Source organism: Belonocnema kinseyi, chromosome 8, assembly GCF_010883055.1.
Source record: "Belonocnema kinseyi isolate 2016_QV_RU_SX_M_011 chromosome 8, B_treatae_v1, whole genome shotgun sequence".
Taxonomy (NCBI): domain Eukaryota; kingdom Metazoa; phylum Arthropoda; class Insecta; order Hymenoptera; family Cynipidae; genus Belonocnema; species Belonocnema kinseyi.
Genome location: NC_046664.1, coordinates 12,893,421 through 12,906,720, shown reverse-complemented (window position 1 = coordinate 12,906,720; position 13,300 = coordinate 12,893,421). Strand labels below are relative to the sequence as shown.

Below are 13,300 nucleotides of genomic sequence, written 5' to 3'. Positions count from 1 at the left end.
ACCCCTCGAGATTCAGCGAACTGGGTTTCAATTAGGGGTAAATGGGCCCGATCTTCGAAAGCTAATTTTTGATAGGTTGAGGCCTTAGGCAGAAGGAGACTTACTGAGGGCGGAGCCTCATTTCTCGAGTCTGCGAAGGCACTGATATTCATTTATTGGTATAGATAGGTACTTTATAGCAAGGAAAGGATGTTTTTTAGTCATTTTAATCCAAATTTGTTTTAAAATCATTAAAACCTAAAGTCGTATTTTTAGCATTTTGTTTATGTTTTTTCTTGGCTCTTTCGACAGTGTATGTTCTGAAGTTTTCCACGGTTAAGGAAATCGGAAAACGACCGGGAATTTTTTTAAATCGGCAACATTTTAGGCCTTTTTTTAATCGTGAAACAAAAGACCTTGGCCACTAATGGGCCCAAGTGGGGAACCTTAGATAACGACTTTGTGAGGATCTTCACCTGGGGTGGTTGCTAGAGAGATTGATCAGCAACCTGGGTCTGAGCAGTGTTACGGAACGAACGTGTTATTTACATAAATAACACGCGAATTCTGTATCAATCTGAAAATTCTCTATCCCTTCCAGACATTACTGCTTTCCCCCACCGAGTAAGTCACGCCTACCCCGAAAGGGAAATGTCTTAACAGTGTATATACATTCTCAATTTCAAGAATTTTAAAATACGGTTTTAAAGATTTAAGCAATTCGAAATTAATAGTCTTGAAATTTAAAATTTTTAAATAAAACTTTGTTTAAGTTGATAAACTGATGAATTAATTAATGGTTTTCAAATTAAGTTTTTATTTTATTTAATGTCCTATTTAAATATTGTTTCAGTCTAAGATATTTTTAATCTTAACCCATTAAATTTGAAATTTTTCAATTGTAAAAAATTGTTTTTTTTTTTAATTTAGCAATATTTAACTGTAAAAATGCTTCTTGAAAAGTAATTCATCCTAAAGGGATATATAAAAAAAAGTATAAAAGTTTTAATTTGACAATTCTTTTTTTTAAGTAGGCAAAAAGTTTTTTATTATTATTTTTTTTACTAATTAAAAGATGAACTTGTTTGCTTTTTAAATTTGTGTTCAGTTTTAAATGAAGAAATTGTAAATTTTTGGTTGAAAGTGAACTTTATAAAAATAAATTTTTGTGAATTAAAATTTATGCTTTCGGATTAAGTATCCAATCTTTTAGCAGAAAATTCGTTTCTTATTTAGTTTAAAAATCATTTTTGGTTTAATCACATTTTTGGCAATTTTTGTGTTTTGTTTAAAATCAAGTGTTTCATTGAACATTGAACGCTTTTATAGAAAACTTTTTTTTTTCGAAAATAAGAAATTTAGTTAAAAAGTCATATTTTTTGTTTGAAAATTAAATTTTTTGTTGAACATTCGTTTTTTGGGTTTAAAAATCAAGTTTTAGGTTCAAAATTAAGTTGTTTTTTTTTTATATAAAGATCAACTATTACCTAAAAAAGTGTGTCATTTTTGTTTCAAAATTAAAGTAGTAGGCAAGAAGGAAGTTTTTGTTTCCAATATTTAATGATTTGTAAAGATAATTTTTTTGTATTTTTAACATTTTTATTGAGTTGGAAAGGAACAAATTTTGGTTTTCAATTTTTCCTGAATTGGAAACTGCTATTTTTAAAACATTTTAAACATTTTTATGTGATTTAAGGGAAGAATTTTTAATTTTCCTTCTGAACTGGAAAATGCCAATTTTTTATAAACGTTTTTTAATTGAACTAGGAGCAAATTTGTTATTTTCAGTATTCATATGAAAGGGAGAAATTTTTAATGAATTAAAATTTATAAATATTATATTTAAAATTTTTTAGTTTGATAGCATTTAAATTAAAATTCTTTAATTAAAAAATTGTGAAAGCGTCCATTTTAAATATGTAAATTATTGAGTGTTAGAGAAAAAATTCTGGATGAAAAATGATTTCAGTTTTAAGTGTAAAAGTTTAAATTTGATAATAGTTTCACTTTTTAAAAATTCGTAGAGAGACATTTTATATTTTTAGAGTTTTATCGAGTTGGAAGGGAGGAAATTTTCGTTTTCGATATTTTATAATTTGGAAGGATACATTTTTTTTATTTACATTTTTATTAAGTTGGGAGGGAAGTTATTAACTGTTTTTTTTTTAATGTGAAGACGCCAATTTTCTAAGTAAATTGGAGCACTTTATGGTGGTTGTCCAAATTTGGCCGCTGGATTCTTAGTTTTATTTTCAAAAATTCCATACATTAAAATGTGATTTTTAAATTTAAATAGCATTTATATAAACATTGTTTAAATAAAAAGTTGTGAAAGCTTTCATTTTAAACGTGTAAATTATTGAGCGTTAGAATAAAAATTTCCTTATTTAAAATTTTTAAAGGTATAATTATAAAATTTCAAAATAGTTTCACTTTTAAAAGCTGGAAAAAAAGTCACCGTGGTTCTAATAGGCAAAAAAATCAAAAATTCTTATTCAGAACTAAATTATTCTGAATTTGTATTCAAGAAGTGAACAAAAAATTTCAAACCATATGACGTCAATACCTTCAGAATCATAAAGATATGCTTCGCCTGTCGAAAGGGTCAACTTAAATAAGATTAGAATCTCTATAAAAAACTTTAGAAATTTTTTGTTTAAATCGTGCAGAAAATATAGTACTAATATAATTTTATATAAAAAATAAGCCTTTTTCCAGTTAATTTTCGATCGGATAAACATCTAGTCAAGGCCATATTTAATTTTATCAATTTTATATTTACTGTTCAATTTAATATTGGTTTATTTATTTACTCATTCCCTGTGTTGAACGACTGTGAGCTGACGAAGCTTTATTAGGTATTAATTAAAGCACAAACACTTCAACGACATAAATTGATTAATTCGATAATTAAAGCAATTAAATTATTAGTCTAAGAATTATATTGATCTAGGAATTCAATTTTTGTGATTCTTTCATTTTTTTAAACGAAAAAGATCTGTTGTTTTGAAAACACATCGGGTCGACTGTTTTTTTTTTCTATTTAGAAAATGAATAGGGTTTATATGCGAAAAGAAATAAGAGGAAGATAATGGACGGCATTGTTTATTAACTTAAAATGAAAGAAGTTGAACAGGACTGGTTCTATATAAAAATTCCTGCTTTACCGACTTCTAGAATATTTTGTGACGTCATTAAGAATATTCTTGAAATTTAGTCGGTAAGGTAGATATTTATCTATAGAATCGGCCCAGCTTAGCTACTAATAAAGAATAGCTAATTTAAGTACCATTGCAAAGAAGGGATCGATTTTAAGAGAAGCCTTCAAAAGTCGTTCCCTGTAAGTTTAGCAAACCTAATCATACACTGTAGAATTAAATAAAATTTAAAAAAAAATCCTGAAAAATACGTACCTATCGGTAAATCAAATAATTACAGTAACAATGTACTGTTTAGTGTTTATCAATTCAAGAATAAAGTAAATGACTAGTGAAACTAATATCGAAGCTATAGGAAGCATATTTTCATTTATGGTTAACCTTTTTTTTTAAAAGGGAAACGCAAGCCTCTGTCATTTTCTTTGTTTTTATGACGATGCAATGAATTAGTATGTAGAATAAGTTTCGAGAATTTAGATATTTTTATGGAAAGTTTGTTTTGTATCCTAGCTGAGAGAAATATTCAAAATTCTTATTTTTATACATTTCATACGGGTATAAATACTTACGATTGTCATTATCAACTTTGTATCATATCTTCGAGCACTTTCTGCATAGTCATTATTTCTTCAACTTGCATAATTTGAATACAAATTTTTTTTAACTGTCAGAATCAATAATAATAATCTAGTAAATTTATTGTAGGAAACTGACAGTTGGTATGCGCACTTTTCAAATATAATTTTCTTCCTCAAGCACCATTTTTATTTTTAAATTTTCAAGTACAGAGAGTAGTCTTTCCGCTTGTCCCTCGAAATGAAAAATCTTCTGTATACATAGATTTCTGTAAATTAAAATAAACTTACAAGGAGATGTGGCGAGATGAGCGTCGCGAGATGTGCGTCGCAAGATGTGCGTCGCTGATTCGGCTGGGACTTTGCAGTGGCAGGTCCAACCTAATGGATTTTGATGTACTCTAACAATATAAAACTCGACTTGAATCAGCGATGCACATCTCGCGTCCTCTCATTGATAAAGAAAATATATTTAGGAATACCTATATGTACACAACACAGTTCGTATTTCTAGAATAGTCAATAATTATTGCAATTATGATTTTCCTCTGTCACTCGAAGTAAAGGAGTAATGAGAACAAAAGTGGCGTTAACGTAGACAGATTGCAAATCCCAACTCTCCAACTAAAAAATAAAATGTGCGATCGAAAAGGTATTCCTCTCCTATTCCTCTTCGCATTGTTTCTGCCAGACAAGCAAAACCTCAACTCCTCCCGCCATGATATAGGAAAAACAATTCGGACCTTAACATTAAAAAAGTAAAAACAGAAAAAAAAGAGAAAGAAAAACGGTTTTATATGTGCAAGTGTAACTAATGGATTGAATGGAAAGTAGGTAATTCGAGTGTACGTGGATCGTAACGCATTAAAAAAAGAATTATATTACTACGTTACTACTACATTTTGAATATTGTATCTTGACTCTTCAGTCGGTCAGGCCTGCACTTATTTACCTGAACGCTGATACATTACTGTTATTTATTATATTCGTAATTGTACCGATTCTTTCTTTATTGTTCATGGTTGCACAAATTTAATTCGATGGAAACTGTAACTTCTATAGTAGAGTTATTATTCATACATATTTATATATAAATATATATTAAAAAAAGTACATACATATTTATGTGGGTGTGTGTGTTCACGAAATGGAATCGAGCAAATCATTTGAAATTGGTTGTCGAAGCGAAAATTTATTGCTAGAGAGCGGATTAGCGCAACTCTATTACACCTACGCAGTACGTCCCCGAGATATTATTTATCTCAAGTTGGATAAAAACGCTGAAAACAATTGAAAACTACAATTATCCGAAAGCAAATAATGTTTATCACGAGCCGGATAATAATTATCCGAAGATAAATAAAATCTCGAGGATCGCTAATTGCTCTGCAAACAAATTTTATAGCCTTGACAATAAATTGTGATAATACTTTTAGTTTTTATATTCCTTGAACAATAAGTGAATAATAAGTAGAAATTATATTTTTGAAAACTATTGATATTTTCTCTACTTTCTTTTTCTTTTCTTTTTCTTTTGACGGGTTTAGAATCTCAGAGAAAAATTTGCGCTTCGACCTACAATAAAATTGAAGTGCTTCTTTCTTGGTTGTGTAGACACGCACACACATTTACACACTCGCATATGTACGTATGCAGGTAATTCTATGTACACGATGCGCGTACGCAAGTTCGTTCATGCATACGAACATGCAGACATATGTATAGATAGTAGGTAGGTTAACAAATTGATTGTTTATATTTTGTATGATCAGTAGACCGGTAGCAAAGATCGAAAACAATTTTTTTTCCACACCCAGAAAGTATCAAAAAACGTGGAACGTATTGCACAGTGAGAAAGTTTAATGACAATTTAGAATATGAAAAAAAAACAATGTGATATTTTTTACTTTATTTATTTGATAAACATACGCACAAGTTTACGTATTGTTCTAGTTTTAGAATGCTCGTTTTTCAATATCGTAACTGTTTACTTCGACGATTTTCGAATTTTTCAGTAAATTAAAAAAAAAATTATTATCCAATCCTTAGAAATTTATCTAGTTTATAATTTAATATATTTCTCTCTCAGAATCTTTTGACAAAAAAAGCTTTCTCACAGTGAACTTCACTAAAGATAAAGATTCTTAAAAAGAAGAAGGATAATTCTGCACGTCGAATTTCGAAATTTGCCTCCGGACACATTCTAACGTCTACTACTTTCCCTTTCCGTCTCAACTGTTTCCAAACTGTTCTCATTCCTAGAGTCTAAACCACAATCCTAGTTTCCTCTCCATCCTAGCATAAACGTACGTTTCGTCGTATTCGTTTCGAGTCTTGAACAAATCGATCAAGAAAAATAAGTTCCATTTTGAAAAGACGATACAATTAATGAAAGAAAGAAGAAGAAAAAAGAGTAATTTGTTTAGTCGATGCTACCGATAACACTATGGAGTAATAAGTAATTAAAGGAGTATAACAGAGAGAGAAAAACGACAACGACGACGACGATGATGACGATTAATTATAATGATAATAATAATAATAATAATGATAATGAATAATAATAAACTATTTGTGATGATGTAACAGCGATGACTCGCATTGAGAACGAGTCACGCAACACCTCTTGATGATGGATTTAAATAAAACAAATATAATTCAGATTGAAATCGAATCATAGACTCTCTTTATTGACTGATAAGTTCTTAAGATCACCAAACTCAGTAAGCTCTTGGCCTATTTCTGTTTTGCTTTAGTCGAATGAACGCTATGGATTAATTTTTTTTATTATTATTTGCCCTATCCTGCAAAATTCAATTTTCTGGTTACACATGCAAACACGCGACGTGTTCGGTAGCGAGAAATCGAAACTGCTAAATCGAAATTGCTAATTCAAAATTGTTGTGATAAAACTTGCTGACACATACGCGATTTTCCATTTGCACATATAACGTCAGGCCGGAATAAAATTGTTCGTTGGCAAATTCAAACATCACTTGCAAAATTTTTTGTGTATTATCGTCTAGGGCGTATGTACTTTCATTTGTGAGTGTGTAGGTACCTGTTGCTATGATCCTTTATCGAACAGAAATGTGCCTCCGTCATTTTACGTTCCTTCCGAACAATAGTTCATTCCACGACCACTACAAGTCGCATTCTCCTGTCACAAAGCTCGTACAAGAAACAGCATCAAATGGTAGAGAGTCTCTAAGCTTATCGCAGTTGAAATATGGCTACAAATAGATTTTCTGTCAGTAGTTTTTCTCCTTTTTTTCTATCTCACATACGTATAAGAAAATGCCATGGCGGATGCACATTCCTTTGATGTTACACAAACCCTCATCCCACCAAGACTCGAAAGTTTTCCTCCCTTTTCCTCAAATCTTAGCATTTCCGAATTATACTCTCAAATTACAACTGCCTGCTGCCTGTCTATATGCCGTTTATTTGTGGAATATTAATATCTCTAATACCTCGATCAGCTCGAATTGAACAATCTTGAACAATAACGAAAACAATTTTCTAGCCGGTCGAGGATACCTAATAGTAGAATTAATCGAGATAGTAGTTGCCAAGTATGCCAAGTAGAAATCTTTCTTAATTTTTAACATCTTTTCCGATATAGCTGCGCACTTTTCGCAAAATGTTTATTTACACAGTACGTCCCCGAGATATTATTTGTCTGAAGTTGGGTAAAAGCGCTGCAAACAATTGAAAACTGCAATTATCCGACGGCGGATAATTTTTATCAGGAAGCGGATAAAAACGCTGCAAAAAATTGAAAACTAAAGTTATCCGACGGCAGATAATTTTTAATCAGGAAGCGGATTAAAATATCTCAGGGATTTACCGTGTACGGAGTCAATCCCCAAGATGTTATTTATCTGGTGTTGAATAATAATGCTGCAAGTAATTAAAAACTACAGTTATCCGACGGCAGATAATTTTTATCAGGAGTCGGATAAAAATTATTCTTTTGCAGCGTTTTTATCCAACTTCAGATATACCAACGAGGATTCACTGTGCAAACAAAATAAATCCCTAAAATATTATTTATCTGAAATTGGATAAAAGCGCTGAAAACAATTGAAAACTACAATTATCCGACTGCAGGTAATTTTTATCAGGAGTCGGATAAAAGTGATTCTTTCGCAGCGTTTTTATCCAACATCAGATAAATTATATATCTCAGGGATCTACTGTATAGACAGTAAATCCCCGAGTTATTATTCATCTGAAATTGGATAAAAGCGCTGCAAACAATTTGTGTCCGCTTCGTGATAAAAATTCTCTGCCGTCGGATAATTTTAGTTTGGATTATTTTCAGCGTTTTTATCCAACTTTAGATGAATAATATTTCGAGGATTTACTATTTATACAGTAAATCCCCGAAATGTTTTTATCCGCCTCCTGATAAAATTTATCTGCCGTCGGATAATTATAGTTTTCAAATGATTGCAGCACTTTTATGCAACTTCAGATGAATAATATCTCGGGGAAATACCCTACACACAGGAAATCCTCGCGATATTGTTATCCATCTCGCGATAAAAATTATCTGCCGATCGATAACTTTAATCCTCAATTGATTGCAGCACTTTTATCCAACTTCAGATAAATAATATCTCGGGGTTTACTCTGTGAACAGTGAATCCCCGAAACATTATTTATCTGAATTTGGATAAAAACTTTGCAAACAATTTGTATTCGCCTCGCAATAAAAATTATCCACCACCGGATAATTTTCAATTGTTTGCAGCGTATTTATCCAACCTTAGATATTTAATATATCGGGGATTTACTGTGTACTTCTTTAGAAATTCCTCTTAATATCCTCTACCTTTAAACCATTCCATTTGTTTCTTTATCCAATCTCTTTTGGTAATTTGATAATAATCGGATTTCTCCTTGTAGCTATCGTGAATATTGATATCTTTTTTACATAAGTTGCCTTTTTCGCAAACATGGAGAATCAGCCTCTTCTATTAATTTTCAGCTAAGCAGCTTATATCGATTGTTGAGAGAGCGAGTATATGACAGAAAAGAAGCTTAGGGAAAAATGAAAACTCTTTTCTGAAGAATACTCGACTCTCGTTGCCAGCAGCGACTGTGTTTCTTATGATTTTAGTTCATGCCTTATTCACTAATTTATTAATTTTTGATCAGTGACCCAGTGTTTATTTTACAGCTATAGGAGAAGGGGCTTTTACGCAAACGCATGACAATTTTACATATTTATATTGTCTGTATGTACAATTTATACATTTTGTTTGAATATGCTCACGAAAACGTTGTTTCCACAGTACGTCCCCGAGATATTTTCTATCCGAAGTTGGCTAAAAACGCTGAAAACAATTAAAAAATGCAATTATCCGAAGGGAAAATAATTTTGATCGCGATCCGGATAAAGATTATCCGTCGTATAATTGTAGTTGTCAATTTGCAGCATTTTTCTCCAACTTTAGATAAAAAAATATCTAAGGGACTTACTGTGTCCATTCACGTAGACACACTCACACTTTCCAAACAACACGAGTCACATGTTTCCATCTTCTCTTTGACATTCTTGTTCCTTCTTTCAGCTCGCTCTCTATGATTTTAAATTTATTTTTCCTTGCGTGGTAAGAATATTTTCATCCTCAAAACCGCGCACAGATGTCAGAACTTTTCTCGAGAAGAACAAAGTTTTTTTTTCTCAGTTTTTGAATGCGTAATGTGTAATTGCAAAAAAAGAGGAAAGGTAATCAGTTTTAAACAGCTAAACCTAAACGATTTTCAAACTCAATTACACCAATGCCACACTCTTTCATACACAATTACATTATAAACATTCATACAGCCTACGTAGAAACGAGAAATTTGTTAAGAAGGATGCCAACGAACAAAAAGTAAATCTGAAACTAATGACGGGATTCTAAAGTCAAAGGGGATACACAAATCTTGCATGCTGCATTATACACGCTATCTCTACGCTAACGAGTCAACTTTCTTCTGTGAATTGGTTTCTTTAAAGTGTGTCATCATAAATAACCGGCAAAACTGCGAATTTTGTATTCAGCCTCTAAAACATTAACGATTTGAAGAAAGTACTTCCTTTCACCACTTTCAAAGACACCACTCACCCACTGTTTTCCAGTTGTTGTTTTTTTTTTATATTTTTTATTTGTATCCACAAAAGGGTTGTTCCTCTCTGCAATTATCAACTGGGGAGAAACTAGAATAGAACTCTAATTGAAGTGGATAAAGTAAACGTTTCAGCAGTTGCAACTTTCCAAGAAGAGATTAGTTTGTTTTGCATAAGGAGGGAAAAAGTCTTGACTTTCTCGCGAAGGGTTGTAGAATGGGGAATTTACGAGCTTAGGAACAACCCTATTCTGCATCCGTCAATTTACTCGTCTATCCATATTTCCATGGAAATGTGTGTCACGTATAGGCAGACCGAGGTTTGCCTCGACGGATATAGATTGAATTCTGTGTGTCTGTAATGCTCTTTACTACCTCCACGTGCGTGCACCGTAAATGTACATACATGTATACTAGCTTAAGTAAGTGTATGCTCTGAGAGGACATGCTCTAAGCTCCCCTGGCGAAAGGAACCCACGTTTGCTTGTCTCATTTCCTAACCCCCTAACACGCCATTCACACTACTAAAACACCGAATAGCGTATGCTGATTACCAACAGAGTTATTAGTGAGCTAGTGGCTGGCCGATAGTTGACCCTGCCATCCTCATTATTTGGCTAAACGACCTGTGTCCACAAAATTTACAACGTAATCTTGAATTTTCGGAAAAATTTCAGTTTTGCCGAATAGGGCGAGATTTGTGCTCTATTTTGCCGTGAAAGATGTTTTGGAAATGTCTAATTTTGTAAGAGAAGAAACGTTTTTGGAAGAAGCAGCTTCATCTTTTTTGCTGAAAAAATTTGCGTGGGTAGTATAAAACACAAGATGTTGTCGCATACGAAAAATTGGTTCCACACTGTGGAAAATGAAAATTGCTAATGAATCAATAGATCTCGTTCGAGAGCATGTTTTTTATTGATTCAAATTAATATTTAGTATAGGAATAATTAGGTAAAAGGGATGCTTTATATTTTATAGTGTGTATATTTGATGCAATAAAAGATCTGCTATCTCAGCAATGATATTGATTCTATAAAACTTTGTATTAGTTCAATATCAATTTTTTTTGGTTTAATATAATATTGACTGATTCAAAACTATTTTTAATTGATTTGGTATAATTTCTGTTGATTCAATATAATGAGTTCTGATTGCGTATCATTTATATTAATACAATAGCATTTTTTATTGATTTAGTATAATTTATATTGATTCAATTAAATTTTTAGTGATTTAATCTCGTTTTTTAGTGTACCTTTATATTAATTTAATATAATTTTTATCAATTAAAAAGCATTTTTTTACTGATTTAGTATCATTTCTATTGATTCAAGAACATTTTAATGGATTCCATAGCATTTTTTATTCTTAGTATATAATTTATCTTGATTTGGTATCATTTTTCAGTAACTTAATATCATTTCTATTGAATTAGTATAATTTCTATTTTGATTGAATAGCAATTGGCTTTTGTTTCATATCATTTTTATTGATTCAATGTGATGTCTATTCATTCAAATGCTAATTTTCTTTTTGATTTGATATCTTTACGAATGATACAATAAAATTGATTGATTTTTTCATTGATTTAGTATCATTTATTTTGATAAATTGTCATTTCTTATTGATTCAGTATAATTTCTATCAATTCAATAGAATTTTTAAATGATTTAGTATCATTTATATGGACGTAATAACCTTTCTATTGACTTCATAGCATCTTTTATTATTTTAGTATAATTTTTTATTAATACAATATAATTTGTATTGATTTAACATCGTTTCTATTAATTTAATTGTATTTTTAGTAAATTAGTATTGTTTTTCTTCTATTTATAGTATTTTTATTGATTTAATATTATTTGAATCAATGAAAGACTTGCTATTTCATCAAAGTTATAGATTCAATAAATTTGGTATTAGTTCAATATCAATTTTTATTGATTTGACATAATTTTGATTGATTCAAAACAACTTTTTATAGACAGTGTAATTTATATTGATTCAATTAAATTTTTATTGATTTAATGTCGTTTTTTATTGTACCTTTATATCAATTTAATACAATTTCTATCGATGAAAAAGCATTTCTGATTGATTTAGTATCATTTCTATTGATTCAATGACATTTTGATGGATTTTATAGCATTTTTTATTGATATTATACAAGTTATACTATTTAATAGCATTTTATTTTGGTTTTATTTCTATTGTTTCAATATAATGTCTATTCATTCAATAGCATATTTTATTATTGTTTTGATATCATTTCTAATGATTCACTAACATATTTATTGACCTAATATGATTTCAGTAGATTTAACAGCATTTTCATTGATTTAATGGCATTCTTTTATTGATTTAATATCAATCATTCAGTATAATTTCTATCAATCGAAAAGAATTTTTAAATTATTTAGTATAATTTTGTGTTGACATAACAGAATTTCTATTTGTTTAATTGTATTTTTTAGTGATTTAATATCATTTTTAGTATTTTTATTGGTTTAATGTAATTTGAATCTATAATTAGTCATTTATATTTATAAAAAATAAATTATAATTTATATTAATTTTTGTTAATTCAATAGCATTTTTTATTTATTTAATATTTATATTGTTCCAATAGCATCTTTTATTAATTTTATATAATTTGTATTGAGTCTATAATGTTTTTATTGATTTAATATTATTCCTAATAATATAAAAGGATTTCTCATGAACTAAATATCATTTTTTGTTGATATTATAAAATTTTAATTAATGTTACTTCATTTCTATTGATATAATATAATTTTTAAAGTGATTTTAATTTCTATTAAATTAATATTCCTATGGATTTAATATTTTTATTGCTTTTCTATCATTTCTATTGATTCAATGTAGCGTCTATTGATTAAAGATCAGATTTCCTTATTACTTTACTATCATTTCTAGTAATCTCATAACATTTTTATTGATTTGATGGTATTTGTTATTGATTTAATGTCATTTATATTGGTACAATAAGATTTTTTATTGTTTTCGTATTATTTCTATCAACTCAATAGCATTTTTTAATGATTTACTATCATTTATATTGGTTTAATAACCTTTTTATTGACATAATAGCTTTTTTTATTGATTTAAGATAATTTTTGTGCTCAATGACATTTACATTGAACTATTATAATTTTCTAAAATTTAGTGGTATTTTTATTAATTTAATATCATTTCTATTGATTGATTAACATTTTCTTTTTATTTAGAGCGTTTCTTAAAAATGATTTATTATCATTTCTATTGAAGTAATCTCATTTATATTGGCACAATACTATTATTATGGATTCCATCTAATTTATATTAAATCAATAACATTTTGTAATGATTTAGGATTATTTATATTGATTTAGTATATTTTAAATAATTTTATAGTATTCCTCATTGATTTGATATCACATTTATTGCCTTACCATTGATTTTGAT

General features: G+C 29.4%; 1 protein-coding gene across 4 annotated transcripts in view; it reads left to right on the top strand.

The window, feature by feature from the left end:
• Positions 1–13,300, top strand: part of LOC117178064 — a 374,841-nt gene that overhangs the window by 345,965 nt on the left and 15,576 nt on the right. The window lies entirely within an intron of this gene.